Here is a 17,702-nt window from a genome sequence, read left to right on the forward strand (position 1 = left end):
CATGCAATTACTTATTTCTTCTGCTAAGGTTTTTTTTTTCTCTGCTAAGGATTGTAAGTCCGTGGGAATTGTAGACAGACAAGGAGAAATAAATTTTTTTTCTTTGATAAAATGATAGAAATATTGCAACACATCCAAATGTTATGGCATTTTCTCACATGACCTCAACATTTAAATAATGAGGCAAATGCCTTTGAATCAAATGCACAGATACAAAAAAGGGTCACTTGTAAAAAGCCATCCTTAATGAATATTTCAGTTAGGCTACTCACTTAAATTAATTAATTTGAAATGACTACAGTTTGAAGTTTCCTACATAGAAAAAAAAGAAGTACTGTGAACTGAACCAATTTTATTATGTGAATAAAACCAAGGTAAGTTATTCAATTTTTTTAGATGTTAATTATAATTGTGCCTCAATGTAAGCTATGAACATTCTGTAATATTTTAATTTTCCATGAGATTCTGAGTGACCGTTTCCAGTACTAAAGAACATCTTAAAGGGCTATTGGTTTGACTCTGGGAACTATCGATAATAAAAGAACAGCAAGAAATATAAATGAATTGTCAGTGTGTGTAGAAACTACACTATCACCACAGACAGATACAAACAGAAGTACTTACTAAACCTAATCCATTTGCATGACAAAGGATTTATGAGTATGAGAGCAGAGACATAGCTCCGTGGTTATATCTAAGGTAGCATGAAAATGTGTTTACTTGAAATTTTGAGAATTATTTTCTTGGAAAAAAAATCTCTGCTCGCTTCTCCTTTTTAAGAGACACGCCTACCCCTCCACACACACACCAGCACCTCGCAGCACTACCCTAGTAGGTGGCATTCAAATCTATTCTCCAGTTTAAAGTAGTTCAACAACTGCTTTTTAGGATTTAACCAATACTACTATCAATCCAACACCCTCAACTCAGTTTCATGAGATGGAATTTAACAGAAATATAGTATTTTTAATCACATAAAAAGTTTTCGAATATCCTAAGTTTAGACTACACATTTTGCATTTCACAGAATCCATGAAACTTACTTGTCAGGAAAATAAAAGTTGGGGGTGCTAAATGAGGTAGTCTTTAGCTAAGAAGGGAAACTGAGGCATACTAAAATGAATAAGAGTGATCAGGAACAGACGGGCAACATAAGTGAACCCCAGACAAAAACCCAGCTCTACTGCTTGAATCTCTTGTTCAAACCTTCTATATTTGGCTCAGGGCCACATCACAACATGGCTCCACTGCCAATCTGGAACCTGGCCTTGAGCTCCAGGGCCAATAGCGAACAGCTAAAATGTGGACAGCTCTCGTTGCTCATACTTTCCCAATATGGGCATCCATAAACGGTTCACAGCATAAAGAGAGAATAGTTTCTCTCTCTCCAGAATCCTAATTCAGTTCAAAGCAATCCATATCAGCAACTATTTCTAATTTTGTACTACGTGCTAGCTGAAGTACATGCACTCAAGAAGTTTACAATACCACAGAAAAAGTAATATATATGTAATAGAGAACTAAGTAAAAAAAATAACATTTTAAGATGAAGTGTCTTCAAATGGAATAAAGATAGAAAATCGGAGTAAGGGATGGATTAGACTGGGCCAAAACTTGGAGGCAGAGCTGAATGCTAAAATATGAATTGAATTTATACAGAGATAGAGGAGATGAAAAGAGAGGAGATTATGTGAGCAAGGACTAGAGGTAGGATTAAATACGTCATTTGTGCAACAACATGAGAAGAAAAATCTTACTGGAGCAGACAGCACCTATCAGTAAATGGTTGGAGAGAAAGCTAGACAGAGTGGAACCAGATTGTGCCAGACTCCGAATGCAGGTTACAACGTTTAGGCTATATTATATAAATAACTAAAAGGCTTTTGAGCATGGACTGGCTTAATGAATTTTTTTTAAAAAAAAGGTTTAAGATTTCAGAATATAGGATGAGTCTCTGAACCTAAACTTCCAACTATGTGAGTAGAAGTCAAAATTATTGATAGAAGTGTGAGGAGAGGTTTCCACTTAGTCAAACTTTTTGGTAATACAGATTTCTTCTTCTCACTTATACTACTATGAAATTCAAGAGGTAACCCTATTAATTCCCTTTAACATATGCTGCGTGCCAACAATGAAGGAGATGTTCTATAAAATGCATTATTAGATTCCAGACAAATAGGCTCAAAAGACCTTTAAAAAAATCATATAATGTAGATCAGAAATCTGACTTAGCAAAAAAAAAAGAAAATCCAGATTTGCGTGTGATTTAGCGCACTCACCTTAAAATCCACACCAAATGAGGCTTCAAAGAAAGCTCTGAGAGAGTATTAAAAGAAAGGTCACAATTTGAATATATACACGTGCGAGGGGCAAGAAAGAGAAAAGGAAGACTACAGATAGTACTACCAATATGAATACGACATGCCATTGCTATATATCATTTGTAGAATTCTTACACAGACCCACTCATTCTAAGTTGACGGAGCCCCTGTTGTAAAGTAGAGAGAGACTCTGTGCTATCTGTATAATCTTGAGCAAATTACTTAAACTCTCTGGTCTATAATCTGCTCATTACCTAACTGTTAAAATTGTTATACGGATTAGACAAGTAAATGAACAAAAACTACTGAGTACAGTGCCCAGAACATAGGAGGGCATCAGGAAACGGTCAATTTCCTGACAACTCTCACTAATCACTCTTCTGCCCCTTGACCAAAAAACCCTTATTAACAATTATCTTCCTTAATGTAACATTTGCCAAATTGTTCCTGTCATAAATAATGTGATCACTAAAACAAGGACACATTTTTAAAGTTCATATTATACCCGGAAAGACAAATATTTATTTAATAACTTTATTTTTATTTCATTTATTAAATTATCATATAATTGAAGCAGAAATATATGAAACAGCTTTAAAGTATGAGACTACCTTTTTAACAATATCGATCTGTGACTTATTTCCACACAGGACCCTCCGTATATACATACATATATGATTTTATGTATATCTACAGCTTTTTAAACTGTATTTGGGGGACTGTGTCTAGTGAATGGGATACAAGAACATTAAACAGTACCTGCCTTTAGGACAAAACCTACCCTGTAATGGGTGAAGACAAACATATAATCAAATAATGACAAGGCAATACAGTGACGGCCTGCTATGCTGAGGGGATGTGGAAAGTACAGCACATAAACAAAGATTAATTCTGGCCGGGGATGGGGACTGGACTTGTGGGGAAGAGGCATTTGAACTAGCTCTTCAAAGATAAGTAGGAATTCACTGGGTGAAGAGCGGGCAAAGGAATCCCAAGCAAAGAGAACAGACAGTACAGACATTTATGAGCAAAAAAAGAGCAATGTTTGCAGAGAACATGAGATACCGGATATGCCTGGAGAGCAGAGAAACTGGGCTAGAAAAGCAGACTGGGAGATGTTGGGAAGGAAGGGCCTTACAGCTCTTAATTTGATTTTGGTTTTATCCTACATACATAGGAAGCAATGCCTTGGTTTCTGGAGGGGGCGTCTGAACAGTTTCCATTGTGTGAAATGACTGCAACTACTTCTTGAAGCTGATTACATGTCAAAAGAAACTAGTAACGTTTTTGAGATAAGGTGAAGAATATCTTCCTTTTATATAAGAAAATGCAACAGTATCCTTAATAGTCTTCATGAGAAAAATAAGGTGAGTGCTATTTTCTTTAATACTTGAAGATTTCTGCTAATATTGTTTGGAACAACATTTGCTTTTAAATTAAACTTCTGTTCAAACACAGGCACATAAAAACAACTGTTATTTCCTTGTTCCTATTAGAACATTTTACCATCCTCTAGAATTTTGCAGTAAAACAGTTTTCAAACTTTCATACTAGTTGTGCAAAGGATAGAAAAACGTGTTCAGAATTGTACTGGTTAATCCGTATTGTTGTTCTCATTTTCAGCTATACACTATTTACATAATGATATAAAAAGTTACTCCATTACCGGAGAAAAAATAAACAACAGAACTCAAGTGTACAAAAAGCTTTATTCCTGACTTGGAGTTTACAAATGCCACAACTTCAGGCTGCTTCGGGCTGCCTCCTGCCTCCCCACCCCGTTCCGATCTGCAATCTTCCACATCACTAGTCATTAACAGCCCAAGCTCCCTTCAGCTGCACAGTGAAAGACCATCACATCATTACAAATAAACAATCCCTTCCTCCCTCCAAGGAGTGACACATTATTCTGAGCACGTCTTCTCTCTGCTTTCGTTGCTCTGCCAAGGTCCCCCGTGAGTGGGAAGGGGTAAAAAGAGAGAAAAAATATCCCACAACTTGTCTAAAGCATGTAGAGGATGATTTGTGCTCTTACTTACGGGATATGATTGTCACTGTTGATCTGCTCTCAGGCCTAGATTACGTGTGATAAGGGCTGACCTTCTTTAAGTATTCACACATTATGCACTCATGGAGAGCAGGCAGGACACAAAAGTCCTTCAGATGTTCTGGACATCAATCAAGTGCACAGCATGGAGCCTGCCAAACTTTTCTTCCATTTACTCAGGGAGAGGAAGGGGGAGCCCAAGCCAGACTTAATAAAGTTTAAAGCTCTGCCACAGTATATTTGGGGAGACCATTGTTATTAAAAGGGTGCTATTTGAAAAAAAAATTCTCTATAGTTACCACTAGCAACAAAAAAATTCACACACAAATAAAAAGAGACAACCAGATTTCACTTCAGCTTTAAAATTTCAAAACCTTTACTTATAAACCAGGTTTCAATGACTTTAGCAGACTGATTTTTTTTGAAATAACTGTTCAATAAGGATATATATAAAAAATTAAAAATATGAATTTTTATAACAACCATCATCACAACCTTTTTGAGGCATCTGTAAAAGTAGTAGAGTATTTGTTATGAAATACTCTGAACATATCTTAATGTAAACTAAACAACAATCAACTGCATAAACCTTTTTTACCTAATACAAATATGATTATTATTAATAGGCTACAGCCCCAATATTAGGAAATAGACATGATAATATCTTCTGATATACGTTTTCAATGTTGGTCTTTTATCACTGCTACTCCCCACAACTCATTAAAGGTACTTGAGACAGCTTTTGAAAGAGAACAAATAAGCCCAAACTTCATTGTCCTGAAACGCCGCAACACTGTGTACTTAGAGCGCATAATTTGAACATCAGCACAATCAAACCCATTAGAGCAAGATGTTTCATGGAATTTTCTAACAGAATGATATCTCAAACCTAAGACAGTATTTACCTAGAGACCGAAGAGTTCTTTTTTAAAGCTCATGTCAGCCCGTGAACATAACAAGGATGTGTATAGACTGCATACAAGATAAGAAGACTAGACACAAAAAGCAATCAACGGTAGAAGAGAATTAAAGGCAACTTATACAATTAAACTACCAATGAAAATTAACAGTGAATTTACCAAAACAAAACAAACTTCCAGACTGCCCCAGGACTCCTAAACCCCATACAGGCATAATTCTGTTCAGGTAATACCTGGTTTTGGTGTGATTCAACTAAAGGCTAATAAAGTCACACTTGTACACTAGTAATAGGGAACCAGGTAATACATAAAATCTGAGATTATTCTCTATGTCATTCACTATAGAGAGATCCATCACCTGCTCAACAGGATTATCTCAGGCCAGAAGCTAAAATTGAATGGGAGGGTGATGTCTTGACAGGAGCTGGAAAGTAAGGAACGCAGAGATGATAAATAGGTTATTTCTAGATAGATTATAGGATGCTGTTGCTAATGATGACACACGCCACTTGGCAAGCTTTCACTGTGTAGGCACTATGCTATGTACTAACATACACCGCCTCACTGACCCGCACTGCCTCACGTGCAGCATGCAGTATCGTTCCCATTTACAGATGAGAAGACTGAGTGTGCCTGAGCCAAGGAGGCCTGGAACTAGTTACGGGCAGATAAGATCAGACACCAGTACTTCCTTAGCTAGGGACCCATATGCTTCTGCTCTGCAAGAAATAACTGGGGCAGAAACAAGCCATTCAGTAGACGGAGGACTCAGAGACACTGGGGCTGATGAGATTCATTCAGGGAACATGACTGCCAGAAATGCTACAGGCTAGAGCAAAAGAGGGGTGAGATACCCTCAATCCCAAACCTGTCAATTCAGAGGAGGGGGACAACTGACAGGGACAACAGACACTCTGGGAGCCACAGCAGTGAATTCAGAGGTCCAGTAAGAGAAGCAACTTTCCCCTAGCATGTATTAGTGGTTTATAAAAAGTATATTAATAATAATTTTAAAACATATATTGTCATTCATTTAAAGCAGTGTCTTGTATATCTTTTTAACTCTTCCAGCAGCCCTTCAATGCAGGTATTATCAACCAGTGAAGTGACTAAGGTGAGTGGAGCGCCTCAGAATTCCGGGAAGAGTTGTTTCCCTTGAGTCGACCTGTGCTTTAGCAGGTATAGTGAAGCAACTCCGCGGACTCAGTAGAAAGAAAAAGTAGATGAGCAAAGTCACCAGAACTATGTAACATACTCCTCTCTCCACCCGATGAGTCTGAGGTTGTTTTAACAAAAGAGGCTGTTTTCTTCACACCATGAGAAGGCTGCTGAGAAGATCTACTTTGCCCCACTTACAAGGAACTGTGTGAGAAAAGGGCTTTTGTTGTTTAACTCTTTGGCCCCGGACTCTTCGGTATTAAAGTTATGCACCAGGTAAAATAATGAACCACAGAAGCCACTAACTTGTCTTACCTGAAGCTCTATTCCAAAGGATATTATCTTCTTTAACAAATTAGTGCTAAAGCACCCCTAAACAGAAAATAAAAACCTCTAGTACTTCTCCGTATCTCTTCCTAGCCATTACAAAAACCTGAACACAGTTTCCATTAAAAATCAATTCTTGGACTTCCCTGGTGGCGCAGTGGTTAAGAGTCTGCCTGCCAGTGCAGGGGACACGGGTTCAAGCTCTAGGCCGGGAAGATCCCACGTGCGAAGGGCAAATAAGCCTGTGCGCCACAACTACTGAGCCCACGTGCCACAACTACTGAAGCCCACACACCTAGAGCCCGTGCTCCTCAACAAGAGAAGCCACCACAATGAGAAGCCCACGCACCACATCGAAGAGTAGCCCCCTGCTCACCACAAAGAGAGAAAGCCCACGCGCAGCAACGGAGACCCAACACAGCCAAAAATAAGTAATAAATAAATTTATTTTTAAAAAAATTAAAACTCAATTTGTAAAGAGGATCAATATCACTCTACTCTTATTTCGTCCTAGAGTCAATTGTGCATTAATTTCATGCAAATCCAACTTGAACTGATATTAAATAAATTGAAAATTGATTTAAGGCCCATTAAGATGACCAATCTGATTTAAACAGTCGCCAAAATTTCCACTCTGAGTCTTCAATGTATCTCATTAGCGCCTCCACCGAAGGACGTGTAAGAAAAGAAGGGAAGGAGAGGAAGTTCAAAAGCAATAGCTGCTCTTTTAGAAACGCTTGTTTAAAAAGGATGTTCGATTTTTCATTAAAATGATATGTATACAATCAGAAATTGACCATTGAACAAGAAAATGTTTACTTCACTCAAAGGCAAAAAAAAAAAACCATATAAATTATTCATCATAGTTTACCTTCTGCCTCTTCAGTAAAGAATCTTGCCTCGCTTTGCATCTGTTACTAACATTATCTCTTTGTATTGGTTTTTATATTATCTCTTTCTGGAAGTTGTTACAAATAAAAATAGCCTAAGAAAAGCAAGCTTGAAGTCTTGAATTGTACAAGAAGTTTTAGTTTAACCCCATAGTGGGCTACAAAAAAATATCAAAGAGCTGTCAGTCCTAGAGTAGATGCTTATGATGTCCTTACGAAGTCCTCATGGTGGTTTACAAGGTCACATAAGAGGTGGCTTCCAAATATCTCACTGGGCACCCTCTCCTCCTATTCTCCCTGTTCCTCATTCTGTTCCTCAAACACACCTTGCGTGCTCCAGCTCAGAGCTTTGTGTCTCCTCTTCCTCTGCCTAAAACACTCTTCCCTTAGATACGTACTTAGCTTCCTCCATCACTTCCTTCCAGTCTTGGCTCCATTCTCACTTCGATGAAGCCTATCCTACCACTCCTCGTATCACTACAACCATCCCCATCCCCAAATCTCTACTTGTCCCTACTGGACCTCTATTCCCAACATTCTAACGAAATTCTTCTTTCAAAGGTCAACAAATCCAACACATTTTTGTTATGCTGCCTTACTTGTTTTCCCCACTTATCACCTCTAACCACTCTAAATTAACTTACTATATTTACTGTTAATTGATTCCCTCACCCCTCTAGCATGTAAGGACCCCACGGGCACTGGTCTTTGCCCATTGTGTTCACTTGGATACTGCAAGCACTTAAAACAGTGACTATGCAGTAGGTGCTCGATAAATCTTCTCTTGCAAGTATTTCCTTTGACAAGTCTTATCTCTCTCTTCCTAAAGTACCTGACCCTTACTGCCACCTTACTCTCATCCCAATTACTTTTTCCTTATAAAGCTCTATCTGCCCTCTGAATTCTACCTGCACCATTCTAATGAAATTCTTTCAAAACTCAACAAATCCAATGAATTTTTCTTAGTCTTTATCCTTTCCATCCCTGGGCAACATGAGGCACTGCCTCTACTTCCCTTTTTAGAAGGCTCATTCATTTAAAAGTAAATTGAACAAATAAAATACTTGCTAGAAGCTCTTCCTTTGGTTTTCATAATGAGGGCTTTACCCATCCAACTTTCTTCCTCTCCTGTTCATATAAACATAGATAACCATGATTCTTTCCCAACGATCTCTTCTCTCAAATGTGTTCCTTTGTAACGCCCAGGCTTTAGCTAATGCCATTTCGACTACCAGGCTAAATCTTTTTGCTGAACCGCCACCCCGCTATTTCCAACTACCACAGCACAACTAAGTATTACTACTACGCCTACAGCACTCCAAATTCTACCTCTCCCAGCTCTGTGGATGTTACCATACTTTCCAGCCACCTGGCTTTAAGAGCCCTTCTCACTTCCTATGTTTTGGGCCTTTTCCATTTGTTTGAGACAGAACTCTGCCAAAACAGAAGGTTAAAAAAAAAAGTGACAGACTCACTTTCTCCACCTCTCCAGCAGGTAGGACATGACTACATGACTGAAATCTTCCAAATCAGATGTACCTCTCCCAGATTTTACACGAAGCTAACAAAGACCTCAGGGCATCCATTCTGACCAGTGCTGGTGGGAGCAGCAGCTATGTTCATTCTCCACAGGCTGCAACAGCACCAGGTCTAGGGGCAGCATCTGGATCGCGCACTGACGATGTGAGCAGTGGTAGGGTCTATGCCAAACTGTGGTGACAATGGTGTCCTTATTACAAGATAAACGCTGGGCTGGAATTTTAAGTACTGTTCTAGGCTATGTCTCTTCCAAACCTGGTTCTCATTTCCTCCTGGAGAATCTATGAACTAGCAAATATCCTCTTAACAACTTTGTTTTCTGTGTAAATTAATCATAGTTGGTTTCTGTGGCTTTCAACTGAGAAATTTTGATGAATATACCCAGGAAGACCCAGTTGATTCCCTCAGTAGAAGTAATTGTTTCCTCTTGCAAACTTCCAGAGCACTTTACTGGTACCACTTCTATGACATTTATCTTATTATTTTACCCTGTGTTATAACTATTTATGCCTACTCTCTTCCTCACAACACTTTATATTTCCTTAGGGTGAGGTGCCTGTCATTCATCTTTATCCTTTTACACTTCCTCCTTGTCTACTTCAGATATCTTTCAAAAACAAACAAAACATTGTTTGTACATTCTTTCTGCCTCAGGAAGTTGCCCTAAGTCCCTCCTTGCTGTGTTGTTGATCTGACAAGGTTCCACCATTCCATTCTTGGAATTACCTTCAAGATTAACTTATTCAGTAAGTGTCTGGTGCCTCCCCAAGATTCTGTCTCTTAGGTGCTTACCTCATTTCCATGTGCTAAAGGCCCTTTTTACCCTCTGCTCCAGCAGTATACACAGAGCATCAACAAGGTTGCCAAGACCATTCAACAGGGAAAGAACAGTCTTTTAAACAAATGGTGTTGGGAAAACTGAATACCCACATGCAAAAAGTAAAGCTGGACCCCTACCTTATACCATATACAAAAACTAACTCAAAATGGATCAAAGAACTAAACATAAGAACTAAAACTATAAAACTCTCAGAAGAAAACACATGGGAAAAGTTTCACATTACTGCATTGGGCAATGATTTCTTGGATATGATCCCAAAAGAGCAGACAATTTAAAAACTAGATAAATTGGACATCAAAATTTAAAACCTCTGTGCATCAAAGAATACAATCAATATCATGAAAAGGCAACCTAGGAAATGGAAGAAGACATGCAAATCATATATCTGATAAAGGGCTATTATCCAGAATATATAAGAATGACTAGAACTCAACAACAACAAACAACCCAATTAAAAAATGGGTGAAGAACTTACATAGACATTTCTTCAAAGAAGATATAAAAATGGCCAACAAGCACATGAAAAGATGCTCAACATCAGTAATCACAAAGGAAATGTAAATTAAAACCACAATGAGATACCATCTCATACCCAACAGGATAACTACTATCAAAAAAACAAAATAAGTATTGGGGAGGATGTGAAGAAATTGAAACCCTTGTGCACTGGTGATGGGAATGTAAAATGGTGCAGCTGGTATGGAAAACAATATGATAATTCCTCAAAAAATTATAAATAGAATTACTTTATGATCCAACAATTCTACTTCTGGATATATACCCAAATGAACTGAGAGCAGAATTTTGAGAAGATATTTAAACACCCATGTGCATAGCAACATTATTCACAACAGCCAAAAGGCAGAAGCAACTCTACAATAGATGAATGGATAAAATGTGGTATATTCATATGATGAAATATTATTCAGCCTTAAAAAGGAAGGAAAATCTGACACATGCTACAGTACTGATGAGCCTTAAACACACTATGCTAAGTGAAATAAACCAGTCACAGAAAGATAAATACCGTTATATTCATATGTTGAAGCCATAACCCTCAATGTGATGGTATTTGAAGGTGGGGCCTTTTGGAAATAATTAGGCTTAGAGGAGGTCATAATGGTAAGGCCCCCATAATGGGATTAGTGTCTTTATAAGAAGAGGAAGAGAGATCTGAGCTAGCTCCATTGTGTTCTCTCTCTCTCTCTCTCTCTCTGCCACGTAAGGAGACAGAAAGAAGACAGCTATCTACACACCAGGAAGGGGGTCCTCACCAGGAACTGAATGTTCTGGCATCATGATCTTAGACTTTCTGGCCTCCAAAACTGTGAAAAATAATTGTCCATGGTTGTTTAAGTCACTCAGTATAATGTATTATGTTACTGAGTTTCAACTTTGCAAAGATGAAAAGAGTTCTAGAGATTGGTTGCCCAACAATGTGAATATACTTAACACTACGGAATTGTAACATGTAAAAATGACTAAGATAGTAAATTTTATGGTATGTGTATTTTACCAGAATTAATTTTTTAAGTTTTTTTTTTTTTTAAGGGAAACAACTCTTGTTCAACCCAGGCTTCCAGGATACTGTATCCCAGCCAGGGTGATTCAGAGAGTTGATTTCCTACTCCTGCGTCATTCCCATCCTCTACAATGCTGTCAACAGTGATTATCGGGTTAAAATCCTGCAGTGGCTCCATAATATCCTCTCTGTAGGATCCAAGCACCTGCAGACAGAAGCATCTGCCCTGCCTCATTCTCCAATTCCATATACTCCCACCAATCTCCATGTACTCCGTGTTCCAGCTGTAACTGTATTTCCAACTGCAATCTTCTCTTAAACGCCCACTTCTCTCTCAGCTCTCTGCAATTAAGTTCAACAAGATTTCACTGAACATGCACTATGCATTGAGCATTGGGAGACAGGACACATAGATTAATTTATAGAATGTTTCTATTCTCAAGACCTTAAAAGTCTAGTGGAGGGACACTCATAAAGATATCCCTCCTACTATGAAAAGGTTATCTATACTCTCAAGGAAACTCATCATAATTCTGAGCTCTAAAATGTTTTAAAGATACACTGTTGGTAGCAAATGTGTGCCAAAAGTGTGTGTTTCAATGTAAAAAAAATTAGGAATCCATTATTTTTACTGTAGGAATTCCATGGATAAACCAAAATTAATAAAAAATTTGAAAATATTAATATGAAATTTAAAAAGTCAAACTCAAGAGGTGTGTGTATAAATATATATGAATATATATATTTATTAACATGTAATTATGTGTCAACACTGTAACATTTTTATAGTAAAAAGGAAAAACTGCAGGTACATTTCTTAATAGCCCATTTATCACTTTAAACTTAAGTAATTTTGCCTCTTTACTGGTTTCATAATTAAAGTTTCTCCTGCCATTTAGAGTAAACACAATTTCAGCCATGGGAGACAAGAATGACCAGTTCAAGTTCAAGGGTTCACTGCACGTGAATATCCGTAAATGCCCCTTGATGGTCTTGGTAGTATAATGAACCCTGCAATTACTCAGCAGGCCATCACCACGATACATGAACATAATGCTTCCAACTTCAAACAACAAAACATTATACAAATAATACCAACCAACTGTTACAGTTCACATAGGGCTTTTGGAAACTAATGAAATTGCAACAGTTCCTCTTAAACCTTTAAAATTTGCAAAGAGTTTTGCTTTACTGAGCTACACTTAGGGGAAATAATTAATACAGAAAGGTGTTGGCATTATATACAATTGGGAGATGCCAATTAGCAAAACCCTCCTTCAAAATGACACCAGTTAATTCCCACGTGAGCCCTCTGAGTGAAATAGCCTCTCTCTTCAACAAATGCCAGTGCCTCATTGTCTTTAGGAATGTCTCCAGTCATCCTACATATAACCTCCTGGGGTAAATGCTTCTGGCCCTGCCTTCCTGTTGCCTCTTCACTGAAGAAATCATCTTCATTAAGTTAATTCATCTGAATAATAGCGTGCTTTCGTTTACTCTGGTGGCTCCTCCACTGTGGTAAGTTTACTTCTGCAAGACAACCTGACAACAGCAAAGAGTATCACCAAGTAGAAAGTAACACACGGATAAAAGATCATTAATTATTAGCACCCTTAAGAAAAAGTATAGAACATATGAGACAATGTATGTGGACATGTGCATAAAAGTAGGCATCTCATCTACCAACTTAATTATCTGAGTGGTTTGGAGATTAAAGTACAAAACTTTAACTTATATTTTCCCAGTCAATAAGCTGAAGACTGCTGATGTGCAAAGCACATTGTAGTATAGATAATAGGTAGTAAGTTCACGATTTTTAACTTGGTAAATAGCTACCCTGTGCTATTTTCATCACAAAGGGTTTATTGTTACTGTGGACATCTTCAGAGTGGGCTTGACATGATGGCTCAGCATTTATCATCCAGTTCAAAAGGAAAGATGAATAATAAAGCAAGCTGGGTTTCCCTCTCAGAACCACATACTGAGGGAAAAGCATGGAGGATCTGGTCATGAGAAATGGAGAAATTTTGGTTTTCTCCCCCTCCATGTTTTTAATCAGATAACTTCAGATAACTGGTTGAACATTTCAGACCCCAAGAGATTAATCTACAAATCAACTAGTATTGCTACTTCTAATTTTATTTTTGGTTTTTTAATAAAGTGAAAAACATGAGAATAAATTAACTGAGAAATAGGTTCTCTAGGTTTGGAAACATTTCTTTTCATTTTGTTTTACAAACCAAGCTAAGGAGTCTTCTGACCCTAAAAGAGTACTACTCCTTTTTTAATTGGCAACAGAGAAAGAAGCAATAACCTGGACTATAGATAACTTTAAGCATTTAGTTAAGAAAAATCTGTACTTTTAGAAGTACAGACTTTACTTATATATATAAAACTACAGCACACTTCACCACATATTTTTTAAAATGAGATCCAGAATAATCTGATAATTATTATTTTTATCTAAAATAATATAGACATAATGGGGAAAACTTTTAATGTTATCTAGAAATTATATGAACATTAAATTTTTTTCCAAAAAATGAAAAAAACTAGTAACAAAACTGAGAACATAAAATATAAAGTACCTGACATAAGAAATGGTAAGAAATCATGCTTAAAGTGAATGGAGTAGTATGGACACAAAGTTATTTGATAACTTTACAAAGGTACAGCTTTACAAGAATGTTCTGAGGTCTATACCTTTGTGTAATACTAGAATTGTTCCTCACGTTATCATTTGAGGTTGAACTCCTCACCAAGATTACAGAATCCAATAGAAGATGTGTATGATGAAAATGCTATAAATTAAAAGACTCAAGTATCAACCTCCATATAATAAAATTATGTTCTATAAAATGAGCAAAGATGTACTATACACAGTGATTATACAAGGGGCCCTAATGTATAGTCAAGTGTACTTGTGACACATGAGAATGCAACCATAAATCTATTGCTAGTCATGATAAAACCTAAATAAATGTTTAACAATTATATTTGCTATCTTAAAATAGGTTATCAGTACCATATCAAGTCTTTCAAATTCACAGCATAAATCTGAGCAATGTTCTTTACTTTCTCTTGGTAAATAAAACTATGGTCATCAGAGATGTTAGAAAACCATTCCAGTAAACTGACACTTTGATCACAGTTCTACAACAGGTATTCAAAAATGATTCCTAATGAAGATGATGTTTCTGAAAATCACTTAGAAATTTAAAAGTGGACTCCAAAATTTATCCCATTCATTTTCTCTTCTTCTGGCTAATAAATGTATTTGAACCAACTGAAGTAACAACTTCCAAGAAACAATTCAGGTGAAAAATGCTGATCTATCAAGATACTTCACACTTCCACAACAATGAATGAATGCAAACAGGACAGCCAGCCAAGTTGTTACCATTTTAACTCTTCACAAGGGATATTTTCTGTTCACAATTCATTAGATCTCTCTTAACTTCTCTCTTTCTCTCAGGTCTCATATCCAATACATTATATCAAGACCTGGTAGCACTATATCGAAAATATATCCCAAATTGAACCACTTCTCAGCACTTCCACTGCAAAAACTCTAGACCAAGTTAAGATCTTGCAGAAACTTGTGAAACAGCTTCCTCTTTACTATACTGATTCCATATGTCCCGCAACAGACGGAGTTCTCCACTCAGCAACCAAAGAAACATCCACAAAGTGTAAAATCACATATCATTTTCCTGCTTAAAACTTCCAGTACAAACAAAACCACACTTGCTACTGTGGCCTACATGATTTGGCCTCTGCCTGCTTCTTTGACCTCATCTCCTATCGCTTTCCCCTTTGCCCAAAATGTTCCATGAACGCTGGTTTTCTCTTTATCCCTCAAACACACCACACTAATTTTCTCTCACAGTCCCTTCACTTGTTCCTCTATCTTATTCTCATTATTTAGATTTCAGCTCCATGAACATCATAAGAAAAGTAACCACCAACTTTTCTAACTCATTTTATTTTCTTCAGATCATTTCTGGTTGGATAATCTTTGTTTTTGAATTTATCGCCCGTTTCCTCCTAAGCTTCAGCACTTTGGAGGCAGGTACTTTGTCATGGTCGCCACAATATCCAAAGCATCTATAACTGCGCCTGGAGCACAACTGATGTTTACGGAATGAATGAAGTAAGCTCTATTATCTGTGCTCATACTGTATTTACAGATACAATAAACCCTTGTTGATTGTGTTCTAGAATGGCTTAGACCAAGGACTGAGTAAGCAGGAGGGCAACCCTCACCGCAGTAGATGCAGTGGGTTACAGAGGAAAGTAACAGCACTGGACACACCTCTCCTAATACCATGAGGTTTCTTAAGTTTGCCCTAGCAAGGACCTGGGAAGGAGGAGACAGTCAGTGGAATCCTAGAGAGTGGGGAAACCCTAAAAGGCTGAGACACTCGCCTGACAGATAAAATTTTAATCTGAAATGCAAGAAATATCTTCAATTGTCAAGCTCAATCATCTCTCATCATCAGAGAAAAAAGGGAATTTTCTAAAAGCAAGATCAGATAAATCAATTAATGCTACCTCTTCCTTTATTGGACAGACTATGCAGTATGCAAATATAGACTCTAATATATTAGCTACTAGAATCAGTATTCAACTAGCTAAGAGTGTTGGCCTCATAGGCTAAATTACAGGCAGATTCAGCAATTCTTAATTCAACAGTACTATTAATAAGCAGTGTCATCTTGCTGGGTTTCAAAATAGAATTTTTAGTGTGGTCTAATAAAAAGTGCCTTAGACTAAGGGTCACAGATCCCAGCTCCACTGCAATTAATCCCTCTAAGCATCAGTTCTTGCTAGAAAAGAGAAATCCCCTTACTCCTCACAATACTGTCATACTGAACAAATGACATATCATATATGAAAGCTTGTAACCTACAAGATATTGCACAACATTAAAGTCCTCACATTAAGACTTCTTGTAATATATACTTTTTCATTCATGTGTATAAGCATGCATATATTAAAATGTATTTTGTGTGAGAGGTCTGTTTCATTTGTGGCATAGGCTTCAAAGCCAGAGAACCAGAAAATGTATTACACAAACGTATATAAACACATTTTAAAAGAAGTGAGTGTTGAAGGCTTGCCATCAGTGCTTCTAGATGTGAAGTAAGTTCAAGGGTCTCTGACGTAAGAGTTGGAAAGAACACATAAATTGAAAAACATTTTACCATACTAGAAGTTTTACTGGCAGGCATGTGCTGTATAGGAGAAGGCAGAGGTCTCTGAGGAGAGGAAAGAAAGGTATGGAGAAAAGTTTGGGGGGTATGTGTGTTTAAAATGGAAACATGTTAGGTTTCATTTATTTTGAGCCCTATGGGCTTTTCATTTGAAATGGGAAATACTTTCACGTAAAGGAGAATAAAGTCGTGGCAATTTTACTGTAAAGAAGATATACTTGTATTTATGGAGATAAGAAAAAAGCATTCAAAGTTTTCCTCAGTTATAACTTTACAGTATGATCCTGCTAACAAAGTAGATTCCATTTACTCTATCTAACTTGAGCTCCAAGATATTATTGGTAATCCATCACACAGACCTTCCTGCAATAAATCGGGTTGCTCTCTTTACCTCCGTCATAAGGAAAAGAGACTTTAAATTAAATCTTTCTCATTTAAACTAGCAGTAGTTTTCTGGTAAATACTATTTTAATATCATTTTAATAAAGTCACATTTTGAACTCATTTCCGATAGTTTTACAAACTCAAATTTCAGAAATTGCATCGATGTGACAGAAACAGACTTGCAGATACATGTGCTTATAAACATCCCAGAAATAAAAATATTCTCCTGTCATAGAACATAACACTAAAACTCTGGACTGGGTGTATCATGTGACTTTTTAAAGAACAGATAGCAAAGATCACCTAGAACTTCAATACAATTTCCTTCAATTTCTTATTTTGTTTCAAATACTGAACATCTGCCAAACTTCACAGAAAAACTGTGCCAAATAACTATCTAGGATTTCTAACATCATTCTAAAAGAAGCACACCCTAACAGAATTTGAGAAATGCTGATTAAGGTAGTTACCTAATCAATGTGGTTAGAAAACACATCTGTTTTGGAATGCTTACTAGTAACAGTGCACAGAAAGATA

At 37.1% G+C, this 17,702-nt stretch overlaps 1 protein-coding gene and 1 long non-coding RNA gene across 5 annotated transcripts in view; one reads left to right on the top strand and one right to left on the bottom strand.

Moving 5' to 3' along the window:
- The window catches only part of BMPR1B (bone morphogenetic protein receptor type 1B), a 423,330-nt gene that overhangs the window by 117,658 nt on the left and 287,970 nt on the right, over positions 1–17,702 (bottom strand). The window lies entirely within an intron of this gene.
- LOC116754358 lies at positions 61–6,966 on the top strand. The gene is made up of 3 exons (XR_004350046.1): positions 61–374; positions 3,499–3,688; positions 6,360–6,966. It is a non-coding gene; the product is annotated as an uncharacterized LOC116754358 (long non-coding RNA).

This window comes from Phocoena sinus, chromosome 5 (assembly GCF_008692025.1).
Source record: "Phocoena sinus isolate mPhoSin1 chromosome 5, mPhoSin1.pri, whole genome shotgun sequence".
In the NCBI taxonomy this organism is placed as follows: Eukaryota; Metazoa; Chordata; class Mammalia; order Artiodactyla; family Phocoenidae; genus Phocoena; species Phocoena sinus.